The sequence below is a fragment of the Cupressus sempervirens genome, chromosome 4 (genome assembly GCF_028749045.1).
Source record: "Cupressus sempervirens isolate cs-2001-9-10 chromosome 4, ASM2874904v1, whole genome shotgun sequence".
Lineage (NCBI taxonomy): Eukaryota > Viridiplantae > Streptophyta > Pinopsida > Cupressales > Cupressaceae > Cupressus > Cupressus sempervirens.
In genome coordinates, this window is record NC_143121.1 from 653,064,820 (window position 1) to 653,074,679 (window position 9,860).

Below are 9,860 nucleotides of genomic sequence, written 5' to 3' on the forward strand. Positions count from 1 at the left end.
ATGGTCTTTATTCATAGGCAAATATATCACATTTTGAAAGAAAAATTTGGTATAATTAATGTGTATATCTGCAAAAATAATGGACATGTTGTACTTAATGTTTATATCTGCACATATGGTTTTGAAAGAAAATATGGTATAATTAATGTGTATATCAGCAAAAATATTGGACATATTGTACTTAATGTTTAAATATGTACACATGGTTTTGAAAGAAAAATTCAGTCTAATTAATGTGTATATCTACAAAACTATTGGACATATTATACTTAATGTTTATATCTACACATATGGTTTTGAAAGAAAAATTTGGTCACCTCTCTCAAATTCACCATTATTCCTTTTCAACATCCCACCCTTTCATTTCATCCCTATTCATCACATTTCTCACCCAATGATCGACCCATCTCAACCCTATAAATATGCTCCATTTATATCTCCATCTGTCGCATCAACACTAATCCCATTTCATATTGATTACTTATTCAGAATATCTTTCTCCCATTAATAAGTTTTGATAGTGGTAGAGAAATAATTATCTTAGTCTTTGATAAGAACCAATAGACATTATTGTCTAGCTTAGGGACTTGATATGGGTGAAAAAAAGTAAATGTCATAATTTTTGTTTCATTTATACCTCTTCATTTTTATTTTCTTTAAGGGAAGCCTATCAATGCTAATAGAAAACAATAGTGCATTTCCTAAGAGTTTACAATTTTTCAACAAAATTAATATTTTACAAGAAAATGCACCTAAAGAAATGTTAGCTCATAAGCAAGAACATGGTGTTGATTTCCCTCATCAGGTCAGACGTAGATGCCATGACAATGATCTCATATTTTACTAGCCTACCATATTAAAATATTGGGCATCCTACACAAATTTGTATGCTTTGCGTCTTCAATTTCTTTTTTTAAAACATTCATTAAAAAGGAAAAAGAAACATATTATTTCCCTCATAAGGTCTAATGTAGATGTCATGACAATGATCTCATATTTTACTGGCCTACCATATTAAAATATTAGGCATCCTACACAACTTTTGTATGCTTTGTGTCTTCAATTTCTTTATTAAAACATTCATAAAAAAGGAAAAAGACATGTATCATTTCCCTCTTTAGGTCCAACATATACGCCATGACAATGATCTCATATTTTATTGGCCTTATATTGCCTTATATGAACAATTGGTCAATGTTGTACCTTACAGAAAATAAAATTTTATAGGTACAATTACTCAATCTTGTACTACACTAGATAAGATGTTCTCTATTATGCATAATCTTCAACTTTTTCATTGCTTATAATGTTCAAAAGGACTCTTAACCCTAACTACATTTTTTTACAGTTTGATTCAAATTTTGGAATCAAATTGTAACGCTAGTAATCTTTGAAATATTTGATTCACTTGATCATGTCATATAGATATGTTTCATCATTCAAGTTTTTTTCCTTAAATTCATGTCATATGATATGATATATCTATTATATGTGTTCATCTTTTCTTAAAATCAACTATTGATGACACATGTTGGTAGTAGATGGTTATTTTAAACAACATTGAAGTTGTTAGTTTTGAATGTAATTTCTATGTTCAATATGAAGAAATGTGAGATGGTGTGATGTATCCATAATAAGTCATGTCGGTAGTCAATATTTTAAATGCAAATGATCTTTGATTTCTTGAATTACTTGATCATGTGATTTGGATATATCTCATCATTCAAGACTTTTTCTTCAATTCCTATGAAATGTTGTAATATACCCATTGTATTTGTTCCCTTTCCTTTTAATGGTTTCTCTTTTCAAAAATGATGACACATGTTAGTGGTCATTGTTTTCAATCAAATTGTGATGCAAATAACCTTTACTTTCTACTTTCTTTGACTTACTTGTGAAATGGATGTGTTTCATCTTTTTTGTCTATTGACATGACATGGAGTGATGTAATATACTATTGTATTTGTTCTCCCTTTTCTTATAATCAACTCTTGTGAAAGAGTCAATTCATTAAAGCAAATTATTGATGGAGGCAAAGGTAGTGGCAGGGGAAAACACACACTTTGTGTTGGTTCATGGAGGTTGTCATGGAGCTTGGTGTTGGTACAAACTTCTCCCTCTCCTAAGAAAGGTAGGCCATGATGTCATTGCAATAGATCTTTCCTCCTATGGAATTCACCCAATGGATGTTCATCAAATTCAAACATGGTCTGACATAAATTAGCCACTTATTGAGTTGTTCAACTCTCTTCCTCCCCATCAAAAAGTATGATCTCTACACCACTTCTTTTTTCCTCTCAATAAACAATCTATTTTACTTCCATCTAGTTCTAATTTGTTGGGTGTAGGTAATATTAGTGGGTCACATTGTGTTAGAGTCATGACTTTGAGCTCAATAATGGAGAAATTTCCAAAGAAGATTAGAGTCATTGTATCTGTGACAATATTTATGCCTCTTAGTGAATTATTCAACAAAATTAATGTAAAATGCACCTCAATAACTGTTAGCTCAGAAGCAAGAACATGGTGTTGAAATAGTACAAAAAGTGCTTGACATGAGAGGTCTACAAGCGAGGGTGTTGAATAATCTTGAAAACTTGAATGCTGAAATGAAAGCTATTGATGCTTATTTTCCTAATCTGCATTATTTTTGTGTAGGATCTTGAGGGAAGTCACTTAGCATGGGTTGAGTGAGTTTAATTGTTTTATTATTTGGATTTTGGAATATGTATGCAGCTGGATCATTTTTCCTGGTGTGCTAAGATGTAATAAGCACCTTTAAAAAGATATCTCTTTATATTAAATTTAATTTAATTAAGTTTAATTCATATTTCTGAAATCCTCTAACATTAATTAAAAATAAATAAAAGAAAAATGATATTCTACTTTCCTGCTAAAATTCAATCTGTATATGCATTTGTAAAAAAATCAATCTGACTTCAATTAATATAAGCTTATCCATTCAATTTTCTCCGCAGCTTAAGTAGAAAGAAGGACAATCATGGAGTTCTACCATTGATATGATAAATGATCTACAAGGAAGAATTGAATCATGGGGAGACATGAAATTTATGATGGGAGAGAATGGTCTCCCAATATCATTGAAGATTGGCCCTACTTTCTCAAGGAAAATGTTGGACCAAAATAGCCCAACTGAGATAATTAAAGAAGAAAGTAATGTTCAAAAAAATTTAGGGAGTTAGAATATTCACTCATTCCTTTGTTTACACTTGTAGTCATTGACATCTTTTGATTATATCACTTACATCAATGATATAGCACGAAGTAGTTTAAAACATTATCATTTTCTAATTTTGGTCCTCCTTGATAAAGGAGACAATCACAAGACTTCAAAAGTTGAAAACAAAACTCACAATTCACAATATATTATATAGATGTTTGCTAAAACCTTGTATTAATTTTTGAGTTTGAATAACCTATTCTGGTAATTTGCAGACATTAATAGAATGTCCTCCAATCTTCCTTCCTTATCACAATATCCATATAAAGTATAGAATAGGGGTAGAGCATTACCAGAATCAATACAAAGGCACATATAGACACAAGCATCGACAATGCATTAAGTCCATCTATGAGAGTAATGTAGCTAGCAAACAACAACTTACATAAGCTTCAAGTGATTGTAACAAAAGAGATGCTTTTTAATTATGTACACTAACCAACTTTCTATCGACCGACCATCCCCACTATTACCAAAGAAAACAAATATGATTTTTTTTGGAAGCTTTAGAACTCAGGTAATAAAATCCATGACTAATTTTGACCCTTCCAAAATTTTGAAGTAATTATGTCAAGATTTAAAGTAACTAGCTTACACCAATTTGGAAGTTGGCTGCATATGAGAAGCATGTGCCAGTCATAACTTTTGTTGCTCTGACAATAATTCCCTCACAAATCATGTGTTGTTGCTCCTAGGCTTGTGTCCTTGACAATAACCCCCTCATCTTCATTTTACAATTTCAATCTTGTTGTTTGTGTCCTATATGACTACAGTCCTCTTTTCATTTTTTTTATTGATAGGTAAATATAAATAATAAACATCTTAAGGTGGAAATGAAAGGATTTCTCAATGGTTCACCTCTATAATATTTTGCTTCATTAAAAGTAGAGAATTGTGTAGAAGTAGTCATATTACTATGTTATGTTTAGGGATTGTAACATATATTTTAATTCGTCCCAAAGTTGCACATCACAATACAGATCAGACAAAGCCAAATCAAATATAGCAAGAAGGAGCACAAACCCCATCATGTTTATTGACTAAGACTCCAAGGAAATTATTGTCATAGTCATGCATTAGCACAAGAAAAAAATGATTTGAAGTATTAATGAGAAGATCCAGAAACAAAACCTAAAAAGAAAATATATTCATGCAAAATGCTCTTACCTCAAATGGCTCCCACACACACAAACTGCATCCAACCTCCTCTAGCCAAATAAGAAAGTGATGACGCTTTTATTTCTTTCTTTTTTTATTATGAATCTAGTTTGGTCAAAATTTCAAGCAAATTGGGAAAACCTAACCTAATTGGGTCAAAATTTCAACCAACTCGGGCATAAAAACAAAACAATAATTATTCAACAAGCCAATTAAGGGCTTGGTCGAAATAAAAGGTCAAAAATTGACCTCTAATGTATTGGTGTTGTTTCATGACCCGAAATCTCACAACTCATAGTAAAAATATATTGAACCCTTTAGTGATCTATGTTATTTCAAACAATGGTTTTCAAGAATCACAATGTCTTCCTAATGTAGACAGACAATATTTTCTTTAGAGTGAATGATGGTGCCCCATGATTATAAATAATACAATTTTTTAAAACTTTTAATTGCTTCTTTCAAATCAAAACTTTTAAATGCTAATGTTATGTTCCTTAATGTCAATATATAACAAATTTTGCACTCATAAATGGTGTGCTCCTTATTGTTGAGCTTCAACAAATTCTATTATCAAAATTGTTGTGTTTATTAATGTCATCTTTAAGGAAGATAAATCTATCTTCGAGGGAAGTATATTCTTCAAATGGTATCTCTATTGAATTGGTAACTAGGAGGTAAAATCCATAAAATACTGTAACAATTTATCCCTTGAACCTCTTATAGGTACAAATGTTAGTTATTAAATGAGGGCAACATACAAATTGCATTTGGAAGTCCATTTGCTAGTCAGAAGACTCACTTTTTAAATTTGATTTTATTCAATAGTCTAGTCAAGAAATTATTTATTATATACAATTCTTCAAATTATTTTTTCTGCACCCTCCTTGAAATGATTAGTAATTGAGACAACTCCATAAGTGTGCATGACCATTCAACTAATCTAAGTCATTTGTTTGTGTTGTGACATAAAAATATTTATTGCAGATATTTTTTATCGAGAGTGTAATCTATAATTACCAAGGACATGGACACTTTTATTTTTTGATTTGAATACGTGGTATGTCGAACACCTAAAATCCTCTCCATTTTTGTTTTAGAGATACAATTCAAGTAAAGAGTATCTAATTTGACATTTAATATAATCTAGGGATGAAACAAATCAAAATCATGTGTGTCACATATTTTAATCCCTACTGCATCCAACTTTTTTTCATATTCTCTTTCAAAAAGTAATCTTCCCATAGGCTTCTAATGGAGAATAAAAATCTTACATATAGTTATCAAAAAACTAATGCAAATTAAAAAATATGTTTTAGCCAAAAGGTAAAGAAGAATAAAATTTATACTTTTAATTATATAATTTGTATATATATATATATATATATATATATATATATATATATGTATAATTATCTTTGATTATTAGAAAATTTAAATAAATAAAATATATGGTTGTGAATACAAAAAAAAATATCAAATTAATTTTTAAAAATGAATATATTTTTAAGTTAATATGTAAAAGTGTATTTATGATTATTTAATCTAATAAATTTTACACAAATATGTTTATGTCATAAAATCACTATATATGTAAATATTTTATATTTTGAATCAATGAGGATTTATCTCTAAAATATTTTTTACCTTTTGAAACAAGTTAAATATATTAAAATAAACTTTAAAATGTAAAATATGAAGAAGTCGTTGAGTTTTTCATCTCTCTCTCTCTCTCTCTCTCTCTCTCTCTCTCTCTCTCTCTCTCTCTCTCTCTCTCTCTCTCTCTCTCCTCTATGTGAGAGAGAGAGAGAGACAGAGAGAGAGAGAGATTTACATTAATACTAACATTTTGTAATCAATTTAACAAGATTGACAACATTTTCTAAAATGAGTGATGATATAATTTTATGAATAATGTATTTAAATCTATTTTCATTTGGAAGTGTCAATAAGGTATCATTTTCTTTCCTTCTTGGTTCAATATATAATCTATCTTGAATTTGATGTAGGAGCATCCTAGGGTAGTTAGCAATCATGTATATAGGAGCAATAAGCTTGGATGTGTGGACTTATGGTTCAGTACACAATTGCGAATATTTTTGAGGCACATTGTCTTAAGTGTGCATAATGTTTGGCGTAATTGGTGTGGAGTTAGAGCCATTTTGGTGACTGGTGGTAGTGTGTTCCTAATTTCTTGGACATGCTTTGGAGATTGCTTCTGTGAGCTTTTATCTTTGCACTCCTAGATTTGGATAGTTGGATCACACGTGGATCTATGTGTAAAGGCACGTACTCTTATGTTGTCATTTGAGTTAGTTATGCATTGTAAACCTGGGGCTTGTCCTAAGTATTTAGTTATTTCATGTATTTAATGCTTGTTGCCAAGTTGACTTGTGGCTTGAGGGTTTATTTAATGTAACTTTCTAGGCTGACCTATGGCTTGGTTTAGTATAAGTAAAGGATCATGTGAAGTCTAAAGGCATTGATGATATTCAATTTAGCATGGAGTAGCTGAGAGGAGTGAACTTGGATAGAGTTAGTAGCTAAGTGTAGGCTTGGGAAACGAGAAGGTTGATTGGTGGCTTGCAAGCATAAGTTGAGATTTGTCTTAGGATTTTCTACCAGATTGTTAATTTGGACTAGCTAGACTTTGGATTTTGTGAGATCTTGCAGAACTATTATTATAATTGCTTATGTATTTGGCCATAACCCAAATGGCCTTACAATTGAGCATGTTGGATGCTAATCTATTGATTCTACTATGAGATATGTGTTATTTTATCTAAATCTTTGAGTTATTATTAATCTTTCATTATGTGGTTATATGTTGGGGGCTAAGACATCTCCTTTGGGGATTTTCATGCCTCATACTAAAGTGTTATCTAAGTCAAGTTAATCTTATAGAGCTGGTTGATCTTGTAGAATTGTTTGATCTTATAGAGTTGGTTAATCTTGCAGTGTTGGTTGATTTATTGCTTTGGGTTTGCGAATATTGGACCCTAGGGAAATTGCAAATCTCTGTGATGCTATGGAGCTAAGGATTAATAGAAGATTATATCATATATCAAATTTGAGATGGAGTTGATGAAGAATGATAAGATTGCTGAGATAATGAGAGCTATATCTGGTGTACCTAGGAATGTGACTAGAGATGGTTATGAGGAAGTTGCTAAAGACTTTGAAGCTATTGGATCTAGTAGAGACAACATTGATTAGATAGAGAGATCTATAGAAGACAAAGCTGCTCAGTTGGATATATCTGGAGCTCACTTAATGCTAAAGGATAAGATGGATATTTCTAATTTCTCGTGTACTTTGAATCCTAAAGACATGATTGATTGGATTGGTGAGTTGGAAGACTACTTTGAGTTAGAGGATATTATAGATCCCCTTAGAGTGAGGTTGACACAGACTAAGTTGAAAGGACATATTGCTTTATGGTAGGAATAATTACAAAGAGATAGAGAAGAGGAAGGTGAAATGAAGATCACTAGGTGGAGATTGATGGTGACTAAATTAAAGGCTAATTTCATCATTGTTGATTATGAACTTGAGTTATTTAAAAGGTTGCATAATCTATAACAAATGGATGTGATAGTGAAGGATTACACTAAGGAGTTCTATAAGTTAACTATTCGGTCAAGGCATAGGGAACTTTCTAAAGAAAAGGTGGCTAGATATATTAATGGTTTGAGATCCAACATTCATGATGAGATTGGTATGTTGAATATTGCTTCAGTTGAGGATGCTTATCAATTTTCTCTGAGGGAAAAAAGAGAAATTGAAGAGAAGACATGAAGGTAATTCTCGAGGGACGAAAAAGAATGAGTACTTTGTGAAGGATAATTCAGTGGTTGAGGATGACCCAAAACCTATTGAGAAGAAGAAAATAACATATACATGTACATTTAAGGGTACTTGTTTCAAATGTGGAGAAGGACATAGGACTTTTGAATGTTCTGAGAAGGTTGGTGATAAAAATGTCATTGGCATGCATGAGAATGTGGATTCAATGAATAAACCTAAGCAAGAAGAGGATAACTTGTTGGTTCAGTGAGTGTTTCTTGGTAAGAAGGTGTTGGAACATTATCAAAGGAGGAATTTGTTCAAGACTCATTGCAAGTCTAGAGGAAGTTGCTGAAATGTAAGTGTGGATGGTAGTAATACTGGTAACCTAGTTGCTGAGGAGATGGTTCAAAAACTTGGTTTGAAGATAGCAAGACATCCTTGTCCTAATAGGATTGGTTGGTTACAAGATGAACATGGTTTGGAGGTGAGGGAGCAATGTCTTGTTAAATTTCAGATTGGATAGTATGTTGATCAAGTTTTGTGTGATATTGTGGACATGAGTTCTTGCCACATATTACTTGGTAAACATTGGTTGTACGATTACAGGGCAATGCATGATTGTGTCAAGAATGTGTTTACTATTGAGAAGGGTGGTAGGAAGCATTCTCTGATTCCTTTGCAAAATGCAAAATTTGGTAGGAGGAACCTAAGTTTTGGTAGCTGAGTTGATTTGAAGGATGCTCAAGGGGCTAAAGATAAGCATGGAAAATAGACCTATTGCACACTAAAGATAATTATGAAGATGAAAATTACAGGAAAGGAGTTGAAAAAGTGGAACAAGGGAAATAGTGTACAAGTTTCTAATGTGGAGGACATGTATGTGAAGAATTGGTTCAAGGTTTATGTGTTGAACCTTGAAAGATGTTCTTCCAACTATTAAGAACATATTTTCTTCTCACATGGGGTGTTTGATGTAGGAGCATCCTAGGGTAGTCAACAATCTTGTATGTAGGACCATTGAGCTCAAATTTTTGGACTTATGGTTGGGGATGTGTTTAAGGAAAATTGGGAAACCTTGTCCTAAGCGCACATAATGTTTGGAATAATCATTGTGGAGTTAGAGCCATTTTAGTGGTTATTGGTAGTGTATTCCTGATTTCCTGAATATACTTGAGAGATTGTTTCTATGAGCTTCTATAAGAGGGAGTTGATGTGTGCACTCTTGGATTTGGTTAGTTGGATGGCACATGGACCTATGCATAAGGGTGCATACTCTTATGTTGTCATTTGAGTTAGTTATGCATTATAAACTTGGGGCTTGTTCAAAGTATTTAGTTATTTCATGTATTTAATGTTTATTTCCAAGTTGAGTTATGGACTAGGGGTTTATTTAATGTAACTTTCTAGGTTGACCTATGGCTTGGTTTAGTATAAGTAGAGGGTCTTGTAAAGTTTGAAGGCATTGATGATATTTAGTTCAACATGGAGTAGCTGAGAGGAGTAGAGTTGAGCAATGCTAGTAGCTAAGTGTGGGCTTGAGAAACAAGAAGGTTGCTTGGTGGCTTGCGAGCACAAAGTGAGATTCTTCTTGGGGTTTTCTACTAGACTGTCGATCTAGTTAGCTAGATTTTGGATCTTGTTAGGTGTTGTAGAACTATTTTTGTAATTGCTT

The 9,860-nt window shown here is 32.0% G+C and overlaps 1 pseudogene; it reads left to right on the forward strand.

Moving 5' to 3' along the window:
- Nucleotides 1–2,026: 2,026 nt before the first annotated feature.
- LOC149562938 (putative inactive methylesterase 20 pseudogene) lies at nt 2,027–3,203 on the forward strand (annotated as a pseudogene).
- The last annotated feature ends 6,657 nt before the right edge of the window (nt 3,204–9,860 follow it).